The sequence below is a fragment of the Solanum verrucosum genome, unplaced genomic scaffold (assembly GCF_900185275.1).
Source record: "Solanum verrucosum unplaced genomic scaffold, falcon-dt-bn FXZP01000157.1, whole genome shotgun sequence".
Classification (NCBI taxonomy): Eukaryota; Viridiplantae; Streptophyta; class Magnoliopsida; order Solanales; family Solanaceae; genus Solanum; species Solanum verrucosum.
In genome coordinates, this window is record NW_026020185.1 from 1,284,132 (window position 1) to 1,310,869 (window position 26,738).

A 26,738-nucleotide genomic window follows, 5' to 3' on the forward strand; every position below is an offset into this window, starting at 1 on the left:
CTCCTTCTTGCTGCTATCAGCAGCAACAGACAACCCCAAACCACAAACTCCATTAGAAACCACCCAAAATCTCCTTTAGTTTTTCCCATTTTTCTCCGGCCAACCAGTCTTCTTCCACTCTCAACTAGCGACCCACGAGCTCTATCACTGGTACCAACAAGCTTCAAATCCACCAACGGAATAACCACAAACCACCAGATCTTGCACCGAGAGACTTAAATAAGACTACGCCTGAAAGCTTCCAAATCTTAGCAGAAATTAATACTTCGGTAACCCGTATGTCATCACTGTTTTGTTCTTGTTTTGATATTAATTGTTATTATTTTCACATTATTGGGTTGCATCTCGTTGATTTTACTTTGTTTTATTAATATTTGTGTCTTTGTTTCCTTATAAATTATGTTTTGTTTAAGATTGTTATGAATTTATGGTGTTTGTGTTTGTTTCCATTAATTTTTATTTTCTTTGTTATTGTTAGTTTTTCCATTGTAATTTGAATTTGTTTCCTTGTTTAGTTCTTTTGTTACATTACTCATATTTCATTATTTGTGTTTCCTGCAAATTTGTTCTATTTTGAGTATTGTTTGTTATTTTTTAATCATTATTTATTGTATTGTGAATTAATACTTATGCATAAATGATTTTCTCTCACTATTTTGGCATTGGTGTTTAGGATAAAGTTGATTGATCTCCTTTCTTATTATTTTATGTTGTTAGGTTTTGATTGTTATTAATATTTATTTGTTTCATCTTCTTTTACATATATATTTTATTTATTTTTATTACTGCGCTAGTCTTAATTGCTTTGTTTGAGTCAGTATTTAATAATATTTTCCTGTAATTTACTCATTTTGGTAATTGTTAAAGTAATGTTGTTTTGGACTATTTTATTTTATTGGGATATTATTGAATACGTTAGAAGTTAAATTGGCCATTGAAAAATTTTCTGCATCGAGTTTTGAGGCCTCCCCAATGTTAAAAGACTGAAATTTAGTTTAAGTTCATATTTTTGTATCTTAAAAATGGTCGATGAAGAAATTACCATCGATTTCCAAGGCCTCGCATGTTAATAAGACGGGTTTTTATTTTTAAGTTATTATTTGATTTATACATATTTATTCATTACTAACACTTTTACTGAGTGTCTTTACAGGTACACGGAGTTTCTTCCCATTGTAGATATTCGAATGAAGGTCGATATATTCTTTATTCATTATCTTGTATATATCGATGTTAGGTAAACATTAGGTCGTTTCTTACATTATTGTTTTATTCTATTGTTTGTGTATATCACATGTTTTATTATACTTGTATATTTGTTTTTATCTCCTCCTCAATTTGAAAAAATGAATTCAGTCGGAACCCACAGCTGTGAATTTCAAAGGATGCCTAACACCTTCCCTTCGGATTAACTTGAACCCCTTACCTAGAATCTATTGGTTTCGTAGATATTTTTTAAAGTTAATTAATTAATTGGTTTCCTATATTTTTTAAAATAGGCGGTGACTCCCTTTTACCCATTTTAAAATTCTTTTAACTCTTCTTTTAAAATTGATTAATTATTAATTTTTCAGTCACTGCGACATTGCGCCCTCGCAAAGGGATGTCAACACCAACGAAGTTTTCCATCTGATTTGCTAACGATCTGCGATTCCCAAATGCGTAATTTTATGCTAAAAATCTCACAATCTCTAAATCTTTACTCAAAAATGTAAATACAATGTTCTAGAATGTAAAAACTCGAAAACCTATAAGTAAACAATGTGTGAACTACTTATTTTCTTTTAAAAATTGCATTTATACGTTTCCAGAATTTCAGCACGCAGTTAACTCAATGAAGTAAGTTGGGTTTGACGACTAGTTAGAAGATGCATCGAGTTGCTTCTCTTCTCGCCTTTCTGGTGTGGCTTTTTCATCAAATCTTTCTCTAACTTTTGGTGAGCCAGATCGTTATTGTCGATCTCTTCGGAGTGTCGCCGAATAGCTTGTCTGCTCGCCGAGTGTCTTTGGTGAGTACCAGATTTTCTTTCCTTCAACTTTTTTCAGATTTTTCGCTCCTATTTGCCTTGTAATGTCCTTGCCTTACTCTTTAGCATTCATTACTGCATATCAACATTTTAACATCTTTTATGAGCATAAAATAGGTACTGAGGACACTAAATCATTGAATAATAAGACCTAAATGAGTCGAAATCCCCAAATCATCAACACCCCCAACATAAACTTTTGCTTGTCCTCAAGTAAAACACCATATCAATTAGGCCAATAGGGATGTTTGCAAATAGTGCTACTTGAGACTCAACATGAATGCACACGAGGTTCAATCTACTCATGCAATGTTCAATTGTGCACTAAGAGTTTTAAACTATTGTAACACCCCAGAAATTCTATGACTTAAGTTAGATCCTCACCTTGTGAATAATGACTTAAAAATAGTTAAAATGATGTTTCTAAACCTAAATTAATGCAATTGACTTGGTTTGGAAGAGTAAAAGTCTAAACGTCAAGAAACGACCACGACATCCGGAAACTAGAGAAGAATGTGTTCTAGTGTGTCCTTAGGTTTTGTGCAGGTTTAGGAGTGTCATATGATGGTATAATCTTGTAAAAAGGTTTAAATCAGATAAATATATGTTTATATGGTCAAAATGTTTAAATACGACTCCTCGGGGACACCCTAAGGGACCCCGAGGAGGACCCCAACCTTGGCCAAGAAAGCTGATAAGGCAGCTTTCAAATTGCACTTGGTGGGAATAGCTCCGTGTCACGGACTAGCTCTCCCAAAGAGAAAAAAGTTTATTCGCGACACGGCCGTGTCGCGGATTATACTGTCTTGAAATTTAATTCCAAATATCTTCAGGGAACAGCTCCTCATCATGGACTTGTTCTGCGTCGCGGATTTGTTCCGTGATGAAAATGCAGAAATTCAGAAATTGATTTTTACTTCATTAAAGAGTCCAACTAAGTGAGGGGTATTTAGGGTACTTTAGGGGACGTGTATATAATGATTTTTAAGTCAATTTACCTCAATTTTATCACTCAAACACAAAACCCCAAAGATCTAAACCTAAAGTTCCTCCTTCTCTCTACTCTCCCTCTCTCCTAAAGAACTCCACTGAAGAAGATTGGAGCTTCATGAACAAGACCAACTCTCCAAGGTTTCAACTCAAATTTTTGTGGTTAATTCGTCAATAAGGTATGGTTGTTTATCACTCTTAGGATTCCTTTCCCCAAGAGGCCCCTTCAAGATGAATTTCAAAATCTCCAATTTCTAGGTTTCAATCCAAAAAACATGGGTCTTCTTTCTAAAGTGAAATTGATGTTATAAACTGACTTTGATTGATGTTATATGAACAATTATGGATGAATTTATGTTGTATTGGTGGTTTCTTGAAGAATTCCCCATGAGACCCGTGTTTCCCCTTCTTTTCCTAATTCTAACCCTAGTTTGTGTTGGATATTGATTGAAGGCTATGAATTGAATGTGATGTTATGTAATTAATGTTTGTATGATGATTATACCCTAGGTTATGTATAATTTCTATGAAATTAGGGTTGAGTCTTAGAATGAAGCCTTGAAGGCTATGAAGGGAATATGGCAATTGAGTATATTGATGTTGATTATGTTATTACTTTGTGAATTACCTTGTATTATGTATTGGTTATGAATTGTTTGGTAATTGAAGTATGGATGTCCCAAGAAGGTCTAGAAGGTAAGAAGGTTGGTTTTTCTTTGAACTCAAGTATGGAAGGTGAATTACTTAGATTGTAATGATGCTATACCTAATGTGTTGTTGTGGTGTTGATTACCTAGTTTCCTCATCCTTAACCCTCTACACTTAAATTAGCTATGAAGTATGTATGTATGTTATGGTATGATTGATATATGATTGAAAGGTAGTCCTCATGATTATAGTGTAATGTAAAGTGAAAGGTTTACTCACTTGCTAAGTGTTTCTAAAGTGAAAGGATTGTTACTCACTTATGAACGTTCACATATGAGCAATTATGGTAAGATGTCTACATAAGAGTCTAGTAAAGGCTAATGTGAACTTATGTGATGACTAAAGATGATTACAAAAGAGAATTAGATTCTTAGCACCGAAAGGGCATGTAAATGAGATGGGGGTCACACGTTTAGTAAGTTCGGCTCCCCACATGGGTTTCCTCAAGTTTAGCAAGTCCGGATTACCCACGGTATGTGTTGTCTCATGAGATGGAAACTCCCACGTTTCGTAAGTTAGGTTTTCTAGAAGCAATCTCCTTGACCCTTAACTATGTGCCCACATAGGACTCTAGCTTAGTGGATCCACCTAGATAGCTATGTACGAATGGTTACACCTTAGGCAAGTGTTAACCCTCTCTTTTCGGTGTGGGAGTAGAACACCGAATTATATGTAGCTCTCATGATCTATGTCTGTTATTGCAATATTTCCCTAATGTAAAACTAAATGAAGGTATGAAAGGTGTGAACTCTTACTAGGGCTTTCTTAAGGTTTCTACATAGTGTAAGAGAGGGTATGGGACTTCTCTTTGCACATTGCACTTGTGAGATCCTAAGAGATGGTTGTAGTAGTGTTCTCTTATGATTATGATTATTATGACTTATTTATGTTGAAGCTATTATATGTATGATCATTATGAATATGGTAAGTTATGATGAGATATGATCTTATGAATGTATGCATGAAGTAGGTTGCTTAATATGATACTTGGCTTTGGATAGGGTTATGGGGTTCTATTCTTGCATTGCACTAGTATTTCTTGGGTTGTCTACATGTTGGAATGATATTATGTTGGATTGGACTATGATGCTTACTTTGTGTGCATATTGGATTTACTTGGTAAAAAGCATGTTTTGATAAAATGTCCTTTAATGCATGTTTCAATGGTTTTTATGCATAGTAGCCATACTTAGTACGTGTGTTGTATTAACCCATATTTTCTCCCTTTTCCCCAAACATTTAGGTTCGGGCCGTTGAGGATTCAAGGTTACTTCTCAAGACACTTGGAGTTGCTTCCCCAAGTTGGTTAGTCCTCAAGTTCGAGGGCAAGACCCTATGATCTAGCTTCTATGTTTAGTTCTTTGCTTATTTTGAAAGACATTGTTGTACTTTCCTATTTTAAGACTTCTTATTTATGTAAGGGCTAAGTCCCATTTTCGATACTTCTATGTCTAGATGGTACATTGTGACAAACTTAGATTTTGTTTTTCATATATGAAGTGAAGTTGAACTTCCAAAGTAAAAGTTTTAAATGTTCCGTGATTTTATTCTATGATACATGTTACGATGAATGCTAAGGGCAAGTATAAGACCTCTTCGAGGTCGAATACATCGGTAACGACTAAGGGGTGCTCTCGGGTCGTTACAAACTTGGCATTAGAGCATAAGGTTGGGAATAATGTAGGATTTATGTCACAACATACCACGTCGAGTAGAGTTTTGTTCATGGGTGTAAAGCGCGCCACACTTATGAATGAAAGGCTACCAGATGCTTAGGAACTTTCACTCTTTTGTTATTCCATTGTCGTGCCTAAGAGTCTAAACTCTATTTAGTCCTTTTCTTCTAATTCTTCTCTTGTGCTTATAGGCAATGAATACAATAAGGAACAATGCATGGAGGGCCGGTGAGGAGAATGTGAATGAAGCGGTTCCCCCTCAAGCTCCTCAAAACCCTCAAGTTCCTACTGAAGAAGGGGCTATGTCTAATGTTGAGCTAAGGTTGGCTATTCATAATTTGACTCAAGTGTTGGCCACTCAAGTTTCTAGGGATGCTAGGGTGCAAGTGAACCCCAATGCTAGCACTACCACTTCTAGGATAAGGGATTTCACAAGGATGCATCCCCCTACTTTCTTTGGCTCCAAAGTGGAAGAAGATCCACAAGGATTCATTGATGAAGTGTTTAAGGTTCTAGAGGCTATGGGTGTTCCTTCTCAAGAAAAGGCGGAGTTAGCCGCCTATCAACTCAAAGATGTGGTACAAGTGTGGTATGAACAATGGAAGGAGGGGAGACCTATTAGACAGGGTCCGATAAGTTTGGCTACATTCAAGACGACTTTTCTTCATAGGTTTTTTCCTTTGGAACTAAGGGAGAGGAAAATGCAAGAATTCATCAACCTCCTTCAAGGGGGTATGAGTGTGAAGGAGTATGGCCTTAAGTTCACTGAATTGTCCAAGCATGCTCCTACTTTGGTGTCGGACTCTAGAGCTACAATGAACAAATTTGTTACGGGGTTATCCGATCTTGTGGTTAATGAATGTAGGTCGGATATGCTAATCCCAAGCATGGACATTTCTCATCTTATAGTTCATGCCGAACAAATTGAGGAGCAAAGGCTTAAGCAAGTTGGTAGAGAATTGAACAGGTCAAGGGCCGATGATGGAAATTCTTCTAAGGTTAGGTTTGAAATCAAAGATAAGACAAAGTTCAAAAAGAGGTTTTCCAACCAAGGTCCTCCTAACACTCCAAGGGTCAACAAAGGTAAAGTGACTACTCCCAAGCCTCAAGAAGCAAGAGGTGGTGGTCCTTATGTTGAGAAGCCTATTTGTACAAAGTGTGGTCGAAAACATGAAGGCAAGTGCCTAGTTGGCACGGGTAATTTATATGGTTGTGGTAAGAGTGGCCACATGAGGTTGGACTGCCCTATACTAAAGGCTCAAGGAAGGGAAAATGCTCAAGCACAAGCAAGTGGCCCAAAGCCCGATGCTCCTAAGAAGAATCGCTTTTATGCTCTCCAATCCCAAGGTGATCAAGAGAGCTCTCCAGATGTTGTGACCGGTATGTTACAAGTATTTTCAATTAATGTTTATGCATTATTGGATCCCGGTGCCACTTTGTCTTTTGTAACCCCTTTAGTGGCTATGAAGTTTGATATGTTTCTTGATGTCTTAGATAAACCCTTTTCGGTTTCTACCCCGGTGGGTGATTCTATAGTTGCTAAAAGAGTTTATAGAGGTTGTCCCATATCTTTGCCCAATAGAGTTACTTTGGTTGATTTGGTGGAACTTGATATGTTAGACTTTGATGTTATATTGGGGATAGATTGGCTTCATGCTTGTTTTGTGTCCATAGATTGTAGGACCCGAATTGTGATGTTTCAATTTCCTAATGAACCCATTTTAGAATGGAAGGGAGGAAATTTCGTTCCTAGGGGAAGGATCATTTCATGTCTAAAAGCTTGTAAGTTGATTTCTAAGGGTTGTCTCTATCATATTGTGAGGGTCGAGGATCTTGAGTCCGAGATTCCTCCTTTGGAGTCGGTCCCCGTAATGAAGGATTTTCCAGAAGTCTTTCCCAATGACTTACCCAGATTTCCTCCCAAACAAGAAATAGATTTCGGCTTAGATTTATTGCCGAATACACAACCCATTTCAATCCCTCCTTGCCGGATGGCCCCGGCGAAGTTGAAGGAATTAAAAGCTCAACTCAAAGATTTGTTGGAGAAGGGTTTCATCCAACCTAGTATATCTCCTTGGGGTGAACCGGTGTTATTTGTGAAGAAGAAGGATGGATCTCTTCGTATGTGTGTTGATTACCGACAATTAAATAAGGTGACCATGAAGAACAAGTATCCACTCCCTAGGATTGATGACTTATTTGATCAACTTCAAGGAGAGAGTTACTTTTCAAAAATTGATTTGAGGTCAGGTTATCACCAACTTAGGGTGAGAGGTGTTGATGTTCCGAAAATAGTCTTCCAAACAAGATATGGTCATTTTGAGTTCTTAGTGATGCCCTTTGGTCTTACAAATGCCCCGGCGGCTTTCATGGACCTTATGAATCGTGTGTTTAGAAATTATCTAGACTCATTTGTTATTGTCTTTATTGATGACATCTTGATATACACTAAAAGTGAGGATGATCACATGAATCATTTGAGGATAGTATTGCAAGTCCTCAAAGATCACCAAATCTATGCTAAGTTTAGCAAGTGCGTGTTTTGGCTAAGATCGGTTGCTTTCCTTGGTCATATTGTTTCTAGTGAGGGTATAAAAGTTGATCCAAAGAAAACCGATGCGTCAAAAGTTGGCATAGACTTTTGAGTCCTTCCGACATCCGAAGCTTTTTGGGTTTGGCCGGTTACTACCGGAGGTTTGTTGAGGGATTTCATTTATTGCATCTCCATTAACGGCCTTAACTCAAAAGAAGTCCAAGTTCGAATGGTCGGAATCTTGTGAAAAGAGCTTCTAATTGTTGAAAGATAAGATCACCTCCGCTTCGGTTTTGACTTATCGAAGGGAACCGAAGAGTTTGTAGTATATTGTGACGCTTCCCAAGTGGGTTTGGGTTGTGTCCTCATGCAGCATGGTAAGGTTATAGCTTATGCCTCGAGACAACTCAAGGTGCATGAGAAGAATTATCCAACTCATGACCTTGAGCTAGCGGCCGTAGCCTTTGCTTTAAAGATTTGGAGACACTATCTCTATGGGGTACATGTGGATGTGTTTACCGATCACAAGAGTCTTCAATATGTTTTTAGCCAAAAATAATTGAATCTCCGACAAAGGAGGTGGTTAGAACTGTTAAAAGATTATGGTATGAGTGTCCTTTACCACCCCGGAAAAGCAAATGTGGTTGCGGATGCTTTGAGTCGTGTATCTATGGGTAGTGTGTCACATGTGGAAGAAGAGAAAATGGTATTAGCCCGTGATGTACATAGGCTAGCCCGGTTGGGTGTTCGACTTGATGATTCCCCAAAAGGAGGTGTTATTTCCGTCATAATTTTGAGTCATCGGTTGTTGTTGATGTGAAAGCTAAGCAACATCTTGACCCTATTTTGATGGAACTAAAAGAGTCGGTTCTCAACAAAGCAATAGAAACTTTCTCTCAAGGAGAAGATGGGGTGCTTAGGCACCAAGGGAGATTATGTGTGCCGGATGTGGATGGCCTAAGAGAGACAATCTTAGAGGAGGCCCATGGGTCCCGATACTCCATCCATTCGGAAGCCACCAAAATGTATCGTGACTTACGTGAGATTTATTGGTGGAACGGAATGAGAAGAGACATAGCAAATTTTGTGGCTAGGTGCTCAAATTGCCAACAAGTCAAAGTCGAGCACCAAGGACCGAGAGGTCTAACTCAAGATATTGATACGCCCACTTGGAAGTGGGAAGAGGTCAATATGGACTTCGTGGTAGGCTTACCTCGAACCCGTAGGCAACATGACTCAATTTGGGTCATTGTGGATAGATTGACTAAATCAGCCCATTTCCTTCCCGTCAAGGTTTCTTATTCGGCGGAAGATTATGATAAGTTGTACATTAAGGAGATTGTGAAATTGCATGGGGCCCCGTTGTCGATTATTTCGGATAAAGGTGCCCAATTTACTTCCCATTTTTAGAGGTCTTTCCAAAGTGGGCTTGGTACTCAAGTGAAACTTAGTACCACATTTCACCCTCAAACGGATGGTCAAGCGGAATGCACCATCCAAACCCTAGAGGACATGTTGAGGGCGTGTTTTATTGACTTCAAAGGTAATTGGGATGACCACCTACCTTTGATAGAATTTTCCTACAACAATAGCTATCACTAGAGTATTGCTATGGCACCCTTTGAAGCACTTTATGGTAGAAGATGTCGATCCCGTTTGGGTGGTTTGAAGTAGGTGAATTTGCTCTTTTTGGTCCTGAGGTAGTCTATGAGGCTACGGAAAAATTTCGGCTTATAAGGGAAAGGTTGAAAATGGATCATAGTCGGCAAAAGTCTTATGCCGATAATAGAAAGAGGGATCTTGAATTTGAAGTAGGTGATTGGGTCTACTTGAAGATCTCACCCATAAAAGGGGTGATGAGGTTTGGTAAAAAGGGAAGCTTAACCCCGGTATGTTGGGCCTTAGGAGATCTTGAAGCGTGTCGGAAAGGTCGCTTATGAGTTGAAATTGCCCATCGAATTGGCCCTGGTTCACCCGGTGTTCCATATTTCTATGTTAAAGAAGTGTATTGGTGACTCGGTGTCCATTCTCCCTCTAGAAGGTTTAGGGGTAAATGAGAAGCTTTCTTATGAATAGGTTCCGGTCAAAATCTTAGATCGTCAAGTTAAGAAGTTGAGGAATAAAGAGGTGGCCTCCGTAAAAGCCCTATGGAGAAACCACCTAGTTGAGGGTGCAACATGGGAGGCCGAGGCCGACATGAAGTCCCGCTACCCTCATATTTTTCCTCCTACTCCTAGCCAAAGTTGAGGTTAGTAGTCTCTCTTAATTAGGTATAAATTGAAAATCATGTGTGTTGATGATTATTACATGATTTCCTTGTATGTGCATAGTTTTATGAAAATTCATGCTTAAGTTGTATTTCGAGTTTTCATGAATTTTGTTTCTCATGGTTGAAATTGCACTCATATATGTTGTGTGATGTTGTCTTCATGAGAGTTGTAATGAGCATGCTTGATGTTGTCTTGTTAAAGAAATGTCTTGTTGATTGCTTAATATATATGTTGATGCTCATTGGATATGGAGAAGGTAGTTCCTCCTATACTATGTGAAGTAAAGAGTTTTGAGCATAGTGATGTTGCGGATTAAATTCCTATATCATATGATGATATGATATTGTTGATGTGCCTGGTTGTTGTGCTGCTAGTTTGAGTCATTGTCTCCCTAGAAAAAAGACAAGTAACATTCGGGGACGAATGTTCCTAAGGGGGGGATATTGTAACACCCTGGAAATTCTATGACTTAAGTTAGAGCCTCACCTTGTAAATAATGACTTAAAAATAGTTAAAATGATGTTTCTAAACCTAAATTAATTCAATTGACTTGGTTTGGAATAGTAAAAGTCAAAACATCAAGAAACGACCACGACGTCCGAAAACTAGAGAAGAATGTGTTCTAGTGTGTCCTTAGGTTTTGGGCAGGTTTGGGAGTGTCGTATAATGGTATAATCTTGTAAAAAAATTTAAATCAGGTAAATATATGTTTATAGGGTCAAAACGTTTAAATACGACGCCACGGGGACACCCTAAGGGTCCCCAAGGAGGACCCCACCTTGGCCAAGCAAGCTGCCAAGGCAGCTTGCAAATTGCACTTGGTGAGAATAGCTCCGCGACGTGGACTAGCTCCCCCAAGGAGCAAAATATTTGTTCGCGACGCGGTCGTGTCGTGGACACTACAGTCTTGAAGTTTAATTCCAAATATCTTCAGGGAACAGCTCCGCGTCGCAGACTTGTTCCGCGATGAAAATGCAGAAATTCAGAAATCGATTTTTACTTCATTAAAGAGTCCAACTACGTGAGGGGTATTTAGGGTACTTTAGGGGACGTGTATATAATGATTTTTAAGTCAATTTACCTCACTTTTATCACTCAAACACAAAACCCCAAAGATCTAGTTCCTCATTCTCTCTACTCTCCCTCTCTCCTAAAGAACTCCACTGAAGAAGATTGGAGCTTCATGAACAAGACCAACTCTCCAAGATTTCAACTCGGATTTTCATGGTTAATCTGTCAATAAGGTATGGTTTCTTATCATTCTTGGGATTCCTTTCCCCAAGAGGCCACTTCAAGATGAATTTCAAAATCTCCAATTTCTAAGTTCCAATCCAAAAATCGTGGGTCTTCTTTCTAAAGTGAAATTGATGTTATAAACTGACTTTGATTGATGTAATATGAACAATTATGGATGAATTTATGTTGTATTGGTGGTTTCTTGAGGAATTCCCCATGAGACCCATGTTTCCCCTTCTTTTCCTAATTCTAACCCTAGTTTGTGTTGGATATTGATTGAAGGCTATGAATTGAATGTGATGTTATGTAATTCATGTTTATATGTTGATTCTACCATAGGTTATGTATAATTTCTATGAAATTAGGATTGAGTCTTTGAATGAAGCCTTGAAGGCTATGAAGGGAATATGTCAATTGCTTATATTGATGTTGATTATGTTATTACTTCATGAATTACCTTGTATTATGTATTGGTTATGAATTGTTTGGTAATTGAAGTATGGATGTCCCAAGAAGGGCTAGAAGGTATGAAGGTTGGTTCTTCTTTGAACTCAAGTATGAAAGGTGAATTAGTTAGATTGTAATGATGTTATACCTAATGTGTTGTTGTGGTGTTGATTACCTAGTTTCCTCATCCTTAACCCTCTACACTTAAATTAGCTATGAAGTATGTATGTATGTTATGGTATGATTGCTATATGATTGAAAGGTCCTCATGATTATAGTGTAATGTAAAGTGAAAGGATTGTTACTCACTTGTGAACACATATGAGCTATTGTGGTAAGATGTCTACATAAGAGTCTAGTAAAAGCTAATGTGAACTTATGTGATGACTAAAGATGATTACAAAAGGGAATTAGATGCTTAGCACCGAAAGGGCATGTAAATGAGATGGGGGTCTCACGTTTAGTAAGTCCGACTCCCCACATGGGTTTCCTCAAGTTTAGCAAGTCCGGATTACCCACGGTATGTGTTGTCTCATGAGATGGAAACCTTCATATTTAGTAAGTTAGGGTTTCTAGAAGCAATCTCCTTGACCCTTAACTATGTGCCCACATAGGACTCTAGCTTAGTGGATCCACCTAGATAGCTATGTACGAATGGTTACACCTTAGGCAAGTGTTAACCCTCTCTTTTCGGTGTGGGAGTAGAACACCGGATTCCATGTAGCTATCATGGTCTATGTGGGTTATTGCAATATTTCCCTAATGTAAAAGTATATGAAGGTATGAAAGGTGTGAACTCTTACTAGGGCTTTCTTAAGGGTTTCTACATAGTGTAAGAGAGGGTATGGGACTTCTCTTGCACATTGCACTTGTGGGATCCTAAAAGATGGTTGTAGTAGTGTTCTCTTATGATTAGGATGATTAGGACTTATGTATGTTGAAGCTATGATATGTATGATCATTATGAATATGGTAAGTTATGATGAGATATGATCTTATGGATGCCCTCACATCAAGAATTACTCCATGCTCTCACAAATCTCATCAAAGATTATAATTTAAGGAATCAAAATCAACTCTCACACTCTCAATGACAAACACATTCATGATTTGACCCATAGGCTTCCCCTATTTTCCGATCAACATCTCATTCGGCTTATGCAAAATAACAAAGGTCTTTCAAGGCTTGTAACTGGCCTGAGGGTATAAGATATGATCATTTTGACTTAGTGATTTATATCTTCATGAAGCATGGATTGAATTTCACTTCTTCTCATTTTCTTTCAATCTTTTCATCTTCACAGCCCACCATTGGGGTATTCAAATAGAAAAACTCTTGAATGGCTCATTAGATACCCCTTTTCTTTCCACCAATGCACAAATTGTGAAAATTTCTTTTTCAATCTTTTTCTCTTGCTTTTATTTCTTTCTCTATCTCTTTTTTTATATGGAGGGGTTCCATCTTTTTCCTCTTTTTCAACACAAGTCTTGAAGAGTGAATTTCACAAACTTCTTGCTCAATTTATTTCCTTATTTTTACCACACCCCCAACTTAGGCTTTTGGCCTAAGTTGGCTATTTAAACAGACTAAGGCTTTATGAAGGTTTTAGGTGGGGAGGAAAGGGCCAAATGTGTTCATGTTTCATCCAAAGAAAAGGTTAGGCTCAAATGGTGCCTAGCTAGGTTCACACTTTCACATGGTGGTCACAAAGAGGTATAATAACAATTTGGTTCACTCATAAAAATTTGTGCCTAAGATCGTTTTTATCAATCACCAATGCTTGTAAATTGGACCAACAAAGAAAGTTCTAGGTATCACCAAGCACATATTTCAAGAAAATCTCACCACACAAGACATTCAACATAGTTATCGATCATGACTCTACAAGTTAATCTCGCGTGCAACAATCATTACAAGACTCACTTTGACAATCGACTAGTCACAATGAGAGGCTAAGAGCTTACACATGACTTATACAACTCAAATGACTTGTTCACACATGACTTATGAGAGGCTAAGAGTTCACACATGACTTGTTCAATCAAGAGCACTATTCAAGACATCGGTATTGATCACAACTAAAACTCGAATGTGTAAGAGAACATCGACAACATACATCCATCGTTATTTCCTTTCAAACAACACAAGAAGACGATTCATATCCAAACACTTATAAAATAAATAAAAACAACAACTAAACATCCGACAGTCAACGAAATAAAACAAAACAAAACAAAAACAACCAAGAGGATATGTATCAAGATATCGTCACTAATTCTTGTTAACACTAAACTACACTTCATGAAATTCTAAGTGTAGGCGGTTCCTAACAAGTATAAACCCAACTAAGAGTAGGGGTCAATCCCACAGGGACTGATATGGTAGATAATTCGATTAAGAAGTAAAATTGTGTTCTGATCATTTGTAGAAGTAAAGGTTTCACAACATTAAAGTAAATCACAAGGTTTCAAAAATTAACATCCAATGGGGGGATTTTGGTAACTAAATTACGAAAGCTAACACGGGTAGTAAACAAATAGAGATTGGACCTTAGGAGTATGATAAGTTAAATTCTAATTTCGCGTAATGAGTGATTACTAGCTACTTATAGGTGTTTAATCTCAGTGGGTAGGCTAGGTTTGAGTGCAATAGTCATTTCTAGATCAACTACTGCATTTCAAGTGAGTTCTTTTGAACCTCAACGAGTGAAACACAACCAAACAACCCAAATCCTGAATTAATCCACTCTTTCAAGTTGGATTTGTAAAGTCGCAATCAAACCCACTTTATCAAGCTATATTTAAATATGCAATCAATTCAACCATCAATCAATAATCCGACTATAATACCTCTTTATCAAGCAAGAATAGAGAACTAAGATATAATTGCATTTATCAAGCAAGAATAGAGAACTAAGATAGAATTGCATTTGCAACTACATTTCCTCAATTAAAGCATGAACAATTGATTAAACCCACTTCAAAACAATAATAAAATCAGTCACTAACAACACCTATTAGCTAATTAATGCATTCAACTACATAATCACACCCCCAAGGAAAGAGGTTTTAATCAGAGCATAGCGAAAAATAAGAAATTATTACCAACAAAGTTTTCCATCTAATTTTCTAAGGATCAGCAATTCCCAAATACTAGATTTTAAGCTAAAATTCTCACAATCTCTAAATCTCTTCTCAAAACTGTAAATACAGTGTTGTAGAATGTAAAAACTCATAAATCCAGATGTAAGCAATGTGGGAACTCCTTCTCTTCTTTTAAATATTGCATTTATATCCCAGAATTTTAGCACGCAGTCAATTCAGCGAAATAAGTCTGGTTTGCCGACCAGTTTGGCTATGTGCCAATTGATCCTTTTCTCAACTTGTTGGCGTGCCTTTCTCATCAAATCTTTTCATAAATTTCGACGAGCCTGATCGCCATCGTCGATCTCTTCGGCATGTTCCGAATCACTTATCTTCTTGCCAAGTTAGGTTTTTCCATGGCTAGCATGCTGGAAATTTACGCGAGATGAAGGTCCACTCGGTGACTCGCCGAGTGGCTTTGGCGAGTACCAGCTTTGCTTTCCTTTAACTTTTTTTTTTAGCTTTTTAGCTCCTATTTGCCTCGTAATATCCTTGCCTTACTCTTTAGTCTTCATTTCTGCATATCAATATTTTAACATTACTTATAAGCATAAAATAGGCATTGAGGATACTAAATACTTGAACAATAAGCCCTATATGAGTCAAAATCCCCAACTCACCATGGCTATGAGATTTGATATTGGTCAAAAATTCCTTTCTAATCCCTTTCATGTCTCTACTCACATTGTTGATTGTATTCTGGCTAAGAGAGTTTATATAAATCACCATACTTTGGTTTCTCATAGAGTCACTCATGTTGATCTTGTAGATCTTGATATGTTAGATTTTGAAGTTCTTCTTAGGATAGATTGGCTTCATTCTTGTTATGCTTCCATATATTATAGGACCTGATTGGTCACATTCAAGGTTCTGAACAAACCTATCATGTCATGGGAAGGTGGAATTTATGCTTTTAAGGTCACTGCATATTTTGCCTAAAATCTAGAAAAATTCTCATGGTTGCATTTATCATCTTAATCAGATAAGGGATACAAATGTTGAAACCCCTACTCTTGATTCAAGTCTCAAATGTGAATGAGATTCCAGAAGTGTTACATGATGATCTTCCTAATATTCCTCCTGAAAGAGAAATATACTTTGGTACATAGCCTATCTCTATTCGTCCTTATCATATTACCCCAACAGAACTTAATGAGCTAAAGGATCAATCGAAATATTTTTTGGATAAGGATTTTATTAGACCAAATATTTCACCATGGGATGCTCTCGTGTTGTTTGCTAAAAATGAGAGATGTTCTCTCCAAATGTGCATTGACTATCACTAGTTGAATAAGGTAACCATGAAGAATAAGTATCATATTCCAAGGATAGATGATTTATTTGATCAACTCTAGGGAACAAGTTAATTTTCTAAGGTCTAAAGGTCGAGTTATCACCAATTGAGGGTGAAAGAGAGTGTTATTTTGAATATGGTGTTTCAAACTTGATATGGTCATTATGAGTTTTTGGTGATGCCTTTGGTATGACTAATGCCCTGGCAGCGTTTATGGATTGGATGAATATAGTCTTTAAATAATATCTTGATATGTTTGTGATTGTGCTTATTGATGATATTTTAATTTACTCACGAACGAGGATGAGCACGCTGAGCATTTGAGAATTGTTTTTCATATTCTCAAGTATCGTGAGCTATATGCTATGTTTATCAAATGTGAGTTTTGATAGAGGTCCATTTCTTTCCTTGGACATATTGTCTTAGGTGAAGGTATCCATGTCGATCCTAAGAAAACTAAGGTGGTTAGGAATTGGCCTAGATCTTTGTTTGCTTCTGATATAAAGAGTTTTTTGGGTTTGGCCGATTACAATAGAAGGGTTGTGGAAGGATTTTTATCTATTGCTTCACCTTTGACAACCTTGACTTAAACGAAAGTGAAAATCCTATGGTTGGAAGCTTGTGAGAAGGGTTTCCAAGAGTTACAGGATAGACTCACTTTGGCCCCTATTTTGACATTACCAGAAGATCAGATAGTTTTTTTTGTTTGTTGTAATGCTTCAAAGATTGATCTTGGTTGTGTTTTGATGTGACATGGGGAAGCCATTAATTATGCTTCAAGACAGTTGAAAGTGCATGAGAAGAATTATTTGGCCTATGATTTGGAGTTAGCGGTGATGGTGTTTTCTCTAAAGATTTGGAGGCATTACCTATATGATGTTCATGTAGATGTGTTTACCAACTACAAAAGTTTGAAATATGTGGTCACTCAAAAGGATTTGAATCTTTGCCAAAGGAGATGGCTTGAGTTGTTGAAGGATTACGACGTGTGTCCTGTATCACTCCAAAAAGGTGAATGTGGTGGTGGATGCTCTTTGTCAACTATCGATGGGGAGTGGTGTGCATGTTGAGGACGATAAGAAGGAATTAGTTCATGATGTTCCTAGATAAGCCTGATTGGGTGTTCACTTGGTTGATTCAAATGAAGGTAGTATAGTTGTTCAAAATAGTTCTGAATCATATTTTGTACCAGATGTGAAAGCTAAGCAAGATCTTGATCTGGTGCTAGTTGAATTAAATAAATTGGTTTCCAAAAATGTTACTTAGGCTTTCTCCCAAGGGAGAGGTGTCACTTTGATATCAAGGTTGGCTATGTGTTCCAAATGTCAATGAGTTGAGAAATTAGATTCTGACATAAGCTCACACTTCTCGGTATTCTATTCACCCAGGAACTACCAATATGTACCGTGATTTGCGGGAATTATATTGGTGGAATGGGATGAAGAAAGATATTGTAAATTTTTTGGCTAAATATCTGAATTGTCAACAAGTGAAAGTTGAGAAACAGAAATTTCGTGGTTCGACTCAAGACATTAGTATTCCTACATGTAAGTGGGAAGATTTGAATGTGGACTTAATTACAAGTTTATCCCGCACCCGTTGATAGTTTAATTCAATTGGGGTTATTGTGGACCAAATGACAAAACTAGCTCACTTAATTCCCGTTAAGACTTCATTCTCATCAGAAGATTATGCCAAGCTTCATATTTAGGAATTTGTAAGGTTGCATGGGTTCCCTTCTCAATTATCTCTGATTGCATGGCGTGCATCACATAGATGAATTACATCCATGCATTTTGAAGAAGTGAATTTCTTATCGAACCAAACAGGCGGTTCCCGTCCGAGCTATCCAAGATTAGGTGGAAATCAAGGTTGGAATAGAGAGTGTGATGATGGTTGGAGAGATCGAGAGCGAGAATGGTGTTACTGTGGCATGAACTGGAGAGATAGAAATAGGAACAAAGATCGTTAAGTGCCTCCTCACTAACGTCAAAAGAAGAAAGAACCAAGTGTTGATCCTGGAAATTTCCAAACCGAGGATATGTTTGCTCGTATCTTAAACAAACTGGAAGGACCGGACAAGTGCTAAAAGAAATGAAAGACGACGTCTCTTCCGTTAACAAAGCAGTCACATCACACTCGGTATCCATTAAGTAGTTGGAAACACAGATGGGTCAAATCTCAGTTCTTTTAAATCCAAGGCCAAAAGGGGAGATCCCAAGTGATACTTTGGTTAACCTAAAAAATGAGACATGATCCCATGGCCACGTCGGGCCACGATGTTAAATAAGGCACTTCTTGGGAGGCAACCCAAGTTTTACTTTTTAGCATTTGAATAACGTTTGTTGGATGTGGAGGTTAAAAATTTGAAGTTCAGGAGAAATAGGCTAAAGGGTAGGCTCAGAACCTACTCGGCGTACTGTCGAGTGGTTCGGTGAGCCCGATGTTGATCGCCCTTTTTGACCAACCAAATGGTTGGAGTTCTGGGAATTTTGGCGGACATAAATCAATTTAGCGCGTCGCCGAGTGGATCAGCGACATTAATGAATCTTACTGACTGAGGCGCGAACTGAAGGGTCAAAAGTTTTAAACCGTTTTAAATTCAAAACCTCTCCATAGTTTGAACTTTTCAACTCTTGCACTCTCTCAACTTCATATTAGATCTTAGTTTTTACTGAATTTTTGTGTGGGTGTCATTGTGTGATTGGAATTCTTTGCCTTGCTCAATTTTGCTTTTGCTATCATCGCGTCCTTGTCTACCTCTAAGGTTGGTTTCCTAAATTAGCCTTAATTTCATGTCGTACTCTGAGCATGTTTGTGTGTTTGATGGATCTATTGTGTATCTTTGTGCATTTAATCTATAGTTAAATAATGTTGGGTAATCGAGCATGTTAGATTTTGTGTTTGGCCTAATTGATTTTAAGTTTCGGGTTTAAATTGTTTGAATTGCGAGTTTTCATGTTGGGCTTGGTGTGGGTGAATTCTGAGTAACTCAAATTTGCCCAATGATGGATCAGGTAACATCGTTCTCAAGGGAAAAAGGCATTGTTTGGTCGAATCCAGGTAAATTGAGGGAAGTCTAAGTACCCCGGGGTTTGTAATGGTATGGGATAGTCTTGAATTGCATAGAATGGGGCTAAAATTTTGGGTATTGTAGGTTGTGTGTTGAAAATTGGGGTTTGGGGTATAAATCTGGCATGATGGGCCATTTGGCGAGTTTAGTCGAGCTCGCCGAATGACTCGGTGGTTCGCCGACTAACCCCTTTCATCACCTTTTGGACCTGAAATTTTGATGTTTTTTTTTATAACTTTCGGCGATGTGTATGTGCATGCCGATTTGACTCGGTGACTCACCGAATGACAGTGACGTCACCCTTTTCAAGCTCAGTTTTTAGAAATTAATCTGTAAAATTAGGTGAGCTACTTTTGTTTCACCAATTCGATTCGGTGTCTCGCCGAATGACCTTTTACCTCACCATTTTGTGTTAAAATTCTCATATTTTGTTCTGTGATTTTCAGCGAGCTCTTCAAGTCTCGCCGAATGAACTTGGCGTGTCGCCGAACTGATCGGTGAGTTTTTCTGGATTTTTTACTTTTGTTATATTACTAACCCTTTGCAACCGCATTCCTTTCGTTTGCTTGTTTTGACAGATTTGGCCAAACCAAGAGTCCCAGCCAAGGGTCCTCAACCTTGAAAAAGGGCAAAAGTGGTGGTGATTGTTGCGGAGGTGACACCTCCACCATCTACGAGACCTAGACCCACTCAAGCTAGTGATCGGAGTAAAGGCAAACAACCGATGAAGCCAAGTTAATTAAGTGTCAGCTCCGATAGTATGGGTGTCTACTCTACCCACCTCACTACATCTAAGTCGGAAAGCGGGTAAAATATAGGTTCCAGATCTCCAGTCTATCAGTCCGAACCAGCTGACTATCAAACTCTAAAGCGCAGACATGCAAAGTTGCGCTCCAAAGCACTGCATTATCCGGCAAGGCTCCCGAAACCTCCAACAGCAACACCAGAGCAGGCACCACAAGTGCCTCCGGCCCAAGAACCTCTACCACACTCGATGAACAGGTTGAAGGCTACAAGTATGTATACAATTCTTCAGGAGAAGAGGTTGTCCACTGATGGGGTTGTGGACAAATACCCAGTAGTGTGGGAAACACTCTGGTTCCACAAATTTGAGCAGTTGACAAATCTCCGGAGTCCGTACGTGCCTATATGGGTCAAAGAATTTTATGAGAGTTATGCATGTTTAATCCCAAAATGGAATAAGAAGGCTAGATCAGCGACACCTCTAGAGTTTATTGAGGTGCGTGGAAAGATAATCAAGTGTAGTGAAACAGACATCAATGAATTGCTAGTTTGCACAGTCTGATTGATGCACAACTTGAACACGATTCTCAAGACCAAGTTGTTACACGACTTGAAGAAGTGGTTGGCCCTATTACTATCTGATGTGTCTCCTCCATGGATAAAGGCGGGTTCCTATTGAGAAGAGGGACATTCATGTCACTGCTCGGTATTGGTTTGGGTTCATCAGCAGCACCCTGATGCCATCTCAAAATGAGTCCATCCACCAACACCCGAAGGCTGCACTTCTGAGGTGCATTATTGATCGGGAGAGGCTTAATTTGGGGTTGATTATTGCATTACAGATGTCCATGAGGGCTAAACGGAGTCAGACCTCATTACCCTTCCTTGTCCTAATCAGTGATTTTTGTCACCAAGTTGGAGTGTCGCTCGTGGCCAAGACTAATGTGGAGGTTACTCTCATCTCTTCTACCGACATCTAGAGAATTGAGGCAGAGTATATGAAGGATGAGTCCGAGCAGAGGAGAGTTGCATCGGTGGATACATCTTTAGTTGTCGATGTAGAAACTATGGAGACTGATACTACTCCTCATGCATTGCCGATGAGCCGATAGGTATGTGTAACTCATTTGTCCCTCCTACTTCTGATCCTGCTACCTCCCGACCCCCATTGACTCCGGCCATGATATATAAAATAGGCCACCTAGCCCATTCGGCCGATGTGCATGCTTTAAGAGTTGAGGTAGTTATCCCTTTATGATTAAGCGAGTTATTAAGGTTGTACTTTCTCCTATTTGGGAGGACTTACAAGGACCGCGCGAGCTGATTATGGCCCATGGCCAAGCTTTAGATGCATTAACTACGAGGGTGGAGGCATGTGAGTAGAGTGATTGCCAGGCCACTGATTTGAGAACCTTGCGGGCTGATATTGTGAGACTCCGATGTGATATGGATGACCTGAAGTCCACAGACATTTCTATGTTATTGGGAAATATGGACATTCCCAAGGGTCCTAGTTCAGAGATGCCAGTTATTTCTGAGATCCTTCCGGCCTCTGTGACCGGACATGCTGTTATAGCTGATGATAGTGATGAGACTGATGCCCTAAAGACTGATGAGGAGGACTTCCGAGATCATGAGGAGGCAGTTTTCGATGACCTAGAGGACTTGAAGGGTAATTTGGTCCAAGCAGATAAGGAAGCCTCTTTTCGAGACATTTCGATGATTAGGCCTGTAGAGCACAACCCACAATTGGAGGAGAGCCGAGCAGTGATTCCTAGATTGAGATCACCCCAGATACACAGCATGACAAGGGGATCTTGACTCTCTTCCTGTTTTTATCTACTTTTGAGACATGCAGTTTTTCTTTCACAATGAGGACATGGTTTCATATTTTTTTGTGGGGTGACGGTATCTTGATACCTATCCTCTTCGTTGTATTTATTTTGTTTTCTTTTATTACGTTGATTGTCGAATGTTTAGTTGTTTTTATTGATTCTATAAGTGTTTGGATATGAATTGTCTTCTTGTGTTTTTTGAATGGGAATGATGGTGGATGAATGTTGTTGATGTTCTCTTGCACATTAGAGTTTTGGTTGCGATCAATAGCGATGACTTGAATAGTGATATTGATTGAAAATTATGTTTGTGCAAGTCCAATATGGAAAATTTGAGTGGCATAAGTCATGTGTGAACTCTTAGCATCTCATTGTGACTAGTCGATTGTCGAAGTGAGTCTTGTAATGATCGTTGCACGCGAGCTTAACTTGTAGAGTCATGTTCGAGAATTGTGTTGAATTCCTTGTGTGGTGAGGTTTTCTTGAAATATGTGTTTGGTGATACCTAGAACTTGCCTCGTTAGTCCAATTGACTAGCATTGGTGAATGAAAGAAATGATCTTAGGCACAAATTTTTTAGAGTGAACCAAATTGATGTTATACCTCTTTGTGACCACCTTGTGAGAGTGTGAACATAGAATGGCACCATTTGAGCCTAACCTTTTCTTTGGATTAAACATGAACACGTTTGGACTTTTCCTCCCCACCTAAAACCTTCATGAAGCATTGGTCTGTTTGAATAGCCAACTTAGGCCAAAAGTCAAAGTTAGGTGTGTGGTAAACATAAGGAAAGAAATTGAGCAAGAAGTTTGTGAAATTCAGCTTTGAAGACTTGTGTTGAAAAAGAGGAAAAAGATGGAACTTGTCACAACCCAGGGGTACCCCCTAGATGTAACAAGGCACATAGAACCCTAAAAGGTACCATGTAAGCCACTTGCATATCATAACATAAAGCATTAGAACAGTAAGAATAAAAACACATTTCAAGTCCAAAATGTTCATAAAAGAAAGAGGAAGTCTAGACTTATCTCAATTTAGCCATATATTACAATAGTCGAAATGAAAAAGGCCATAGCCCATACAACATAGTCCGAAAAGGAATTACAAGGAAAGAAACTACTAAGTGAAAACATTCGTCCTCAAATCATGAGGACTCACCAACAAGCTAGCAGAAATGATCAAATCCAAGCTTTAGCCACAATGATGATCAACTCAAGAACCGAACCCTACACTTGGAGAAATTATAGGAAAATATGGGTTAGTACAAAAATACACTAAGTATGATAGTCATGCATAAAAACATTGAAAACATGCTAAAAGGGACATTTCATTTGAATGCAACCACGGACTGTAGGTACCCACCGTGGGTTGGCAATTCAGCTACAGCCCAGATATTTTTTGGTTTATTGTTTTGATTTGCTTCTTGTTCTAAAATTCTTCCAAGTGTTTTATTAACTTATTTTAGTACTAACTAAGATTCTACAGGTACTATGGCCCCCAAACAAGCTCCGACTTACGCCGTGAAGGGAAAATAAAAATCTATGGCACCTTCCTTGCGGCTGATTGATGAAGACTCTGACTATGTTCCTCCCAACACTAGGACTTCCCCTACTGCTCCTCGCACTATGAGGAATCGAGCTCAGCTAGTGATTCCACGTGGTCACTGCCCTCCAATCTGATGAGGGGCCACATCGATTGAATCACGTACTGGCTCTAAGTCCGCACCTGGCTCCGGCTCCAGTTCTAATGGCATCACTGCATCATCTTCTGAAGCTGATAGTGTGGGTGACATTCCTGTGCCCCCAAATACCGATCCTGCACATGTTGCTGAGGAACCAAATTGATGGTGTGTGGAAGGCCACTATTAGATATACAGAGACTCCCGCAAGTTGAATAAGAAGGAGAAGATGGCTTAACTAGTCATCGAGGAGCGTCGGGCTCTCACAGGTAGCCTATACACTGCTCTTGTCATTGAGGGGCTCATTCGTAGACACAGGTGAGAGTGGATGGCCCGGCCCCCAGGCACATACAGTGAGGAGATAGTCAGGGAGTTCTATGCTTCCTATGTCACCACTATTAGAGGGTCCATCTCCACGAGCAACAAGCCCACAGCTCAGACTCCTCTTGAGGATACACTAGTTCGGGGATTTTTTGTTGACATCCCTGAGACCACCCTCTGCAGGTTCGTCTATGACCTGGATCAGACTCTGCCCATCAATACAGCAGAGCTAGACTATTGTATGGGCCTCATCCGGAGTGGGGAATTTCAGAGGAAGGCCGAGCAGTGGAAGTCACTTATTAGGTGGCTAGCACGACATATTTCCATGGGCGGAGAGCAAGAAGAGTGGGTCCGTACTCTGAGCATGGGCATCAGGAAGGCCACCTTAAATTTTCCTGCAAAATTCTTATGGTTGCTAGTACGTTGTAGGTTGTCCCCCACTCAGGCGGACAATGTGGTCACATGGGATCGAGCGGTGATAATTGCAGCCATGGTAGCGAGAGTTGAGGTTGATTTTATCTATATACTGATTGAGGTGATCCACGAGAGGGCCTTTAAGGCCACCAGCACTTTGCCTTTCCCTTGCCTCATTTTCCAGCTTTGCAGGGACTCCGATGTAACAATTTGGCATTGTGACCGGTTGCTTCAGGCAACCAAGACTCTTGATATAGGCCTTATTCAGGATTCGGCCAATGCAGTTGCACCTCGCAGGGAGCCACAGGTTAAGGTACCGCCATTGGGCAATGATCTTGTAGCGGATGTGGAGCAGATGTAGGATAATGACACTGCCCCTCCAGCCACTACAGCAGAGGCCCAGGCTCATCCGTCTTCGACCGCCAATTATGCTTCTACCTCATCCAGAGCCACCATTATTCGGGTGCCACCGCCATCCCTTTAGCTCGAGTACAGAGGCTCGAGGCACAGATGGCTACCCTGGTTCATCATGTGAGGCTATGGATACAACGTGCTATAGCGTAGTCCGAGGCTAGGGTTGAATAGTGGATGCAGCATATGATAGACCAGAAGGTCCAGGCCGTTCATCAGCGCCTGGATGCCTTTGAGTTACGAGTCCTAGAGAGGATGACCTCGACTGTTGATGTGACAACCCTCTAGAAGGAGATAGATAGTGTTCGTGCTGATGTGACTCTACTTCTCGCTCCACTAGAGACTAAGCAAGATTCTTCCCCTACAGCATCAGTTGATGATATGGTGTTGAGTGATCTATTCAGTTATGGTATGCCACCTTCAGATTCTTCCTGTATTGTAAAGAAGCGCCCTCGCTCTGGTCGTACTTCTGATGAAGTGAGGCTGAGAGAGAAAGAAAGAGGGAGTGCCAGCAGATTGAGGTGGCTTGGAGGGAATCCATAGTTGATGAGGAGTTTAGACAGCAGAGGGCTAGGTAGGTAGGTGTTAGCCCATCTAGCAGTGTGAGCACTACTGATGGTGCAGTGAGAGTTGATGATAGCACTACTGAGGGTGCTGAGATGGTTGATGGGAGCGCTATTGATGGCGTTCCACATGTTGATCCAGCGGGCACCGGGAAACCAGACCCACCACTGCTTGAGTGCTCTTCGACGCATATGCGCGCGCCACAGGTTTGCTTCACCCGATCCTTTACTTTTTATTGTTTGTGCATTGGGGACAATCACACTTTATTTTGTTGGGGGTGGGGTAAATAGAGTGTCAGTGATAGGGTGAAGTCTAAGTAACCCAACTCATAATCCTCTCTTGGGGTTTTCTTGCCAGTGTTCTTTTCCCCCAAGAGATTGTTTAATTTCTGTGAACCGGCATGTTTAGGAATGTATGTGTAGGAGTAAGTAGAAAAATTAAAGCATAATGGCATGAAAAGCATGAGAAAAATGATCCATGTCCAAAAATGTTGAATTGTTCTAGATCTATAGTCTTGATAAGTTAAATGTGTTGTATCTCAATGTGGCATGATAAGAACTGATGTGACCTCATGACTTAAGTTAAAAACTAGGTAATTTGATAATCTGATAATGAAACAATGTGCCAAGAGTGTGTGAGAAAAGTTGAATGTTCAGACAGTTTGTGCCAATCTAGAACTTGCCGCGTTGGTCCAACTAAGATGATCTAGGCTAGAAGTTGGGATGTGATCATAGGCCCTTGTTCAAATTATTCCACTTAAGCCTAAAATGATCCAACTAAACAAAATCAGTGTTTCCTTTGATCCAAATATTTGAGCCTAAAATAGACCATTTATTTTGATTCACCTAACTCACCTTCCCTAAAATAAGTGTTTTGGCCCAGGTCCCTCCTTGGACATGTGCACCTTGACTTAGGCCAAAAGCCTAAGTTAAGGGTGGATAATGCAAAAAGTTACCTCAATCTTAGCCCTGGTCTGACATCGGATATTGTGAACCTCAACTAATGTAAAATCTATAAGTTGAGGGTGGCTATTAAAGTGGAAACCGAAAGAAAAAAGGCTATGAAAAGAGTTTTGTGTTGAAAAGAGAAAAAGAAAAGATAGAAGAGGATGTGACTTTGTGCAAAAGAAGCAAAAAGAGGATAAATAAAAGTGCTGGAAAAAAAATAAAGTGAAAGAAAAAGAAGAAAGTGAAAAATAAGAGCCACAAAGTCAAAAGTCACATCCATGTTGAAAAGAGTCAAGGGAAAGAAAGTAAAATGAAAGGATGTCAAAAATAGGGTGATAAAAGAGATAAAAAGCCAATGTAATGTCAAGGAGGGCAGAAAGTCACTAAAAAGTACCCAAATGTACCACACTAGACCCTGAGCCTACG

At 39.3% G+C, this 26,738-nt stretch overlaps 1 protein-coding gene across 5 annotated transcripts in view; it reads right to left on the bottom strand.

The window, feature by feature from the left end:
* The window catches only part of LOC125829366 (E3 ubiquitin ligase BIG BROTHER-related), an 882,037-nt gene that overhangs the window by 769,173 nt on the left and 86,126 nt on the right, over positions 1 to 26,738 (bottom strand). The window contains exon 8 of one of the 5 annotated variants that reach the window (XM_049508599.1): positions 22,714 to 22,723. The exons of the other annotated variants lie outside the window; for them this stretch is intronic. The gene's annotated coding sequence lies outside the window, so the exon portion shown is untranslated. Of the gene's footprint in view, positions 1 to 22,713; positions 22,724 to 26,738 lie in introns of those variants that run through there. 5 annotated transcript variants of the gene reach the window in all.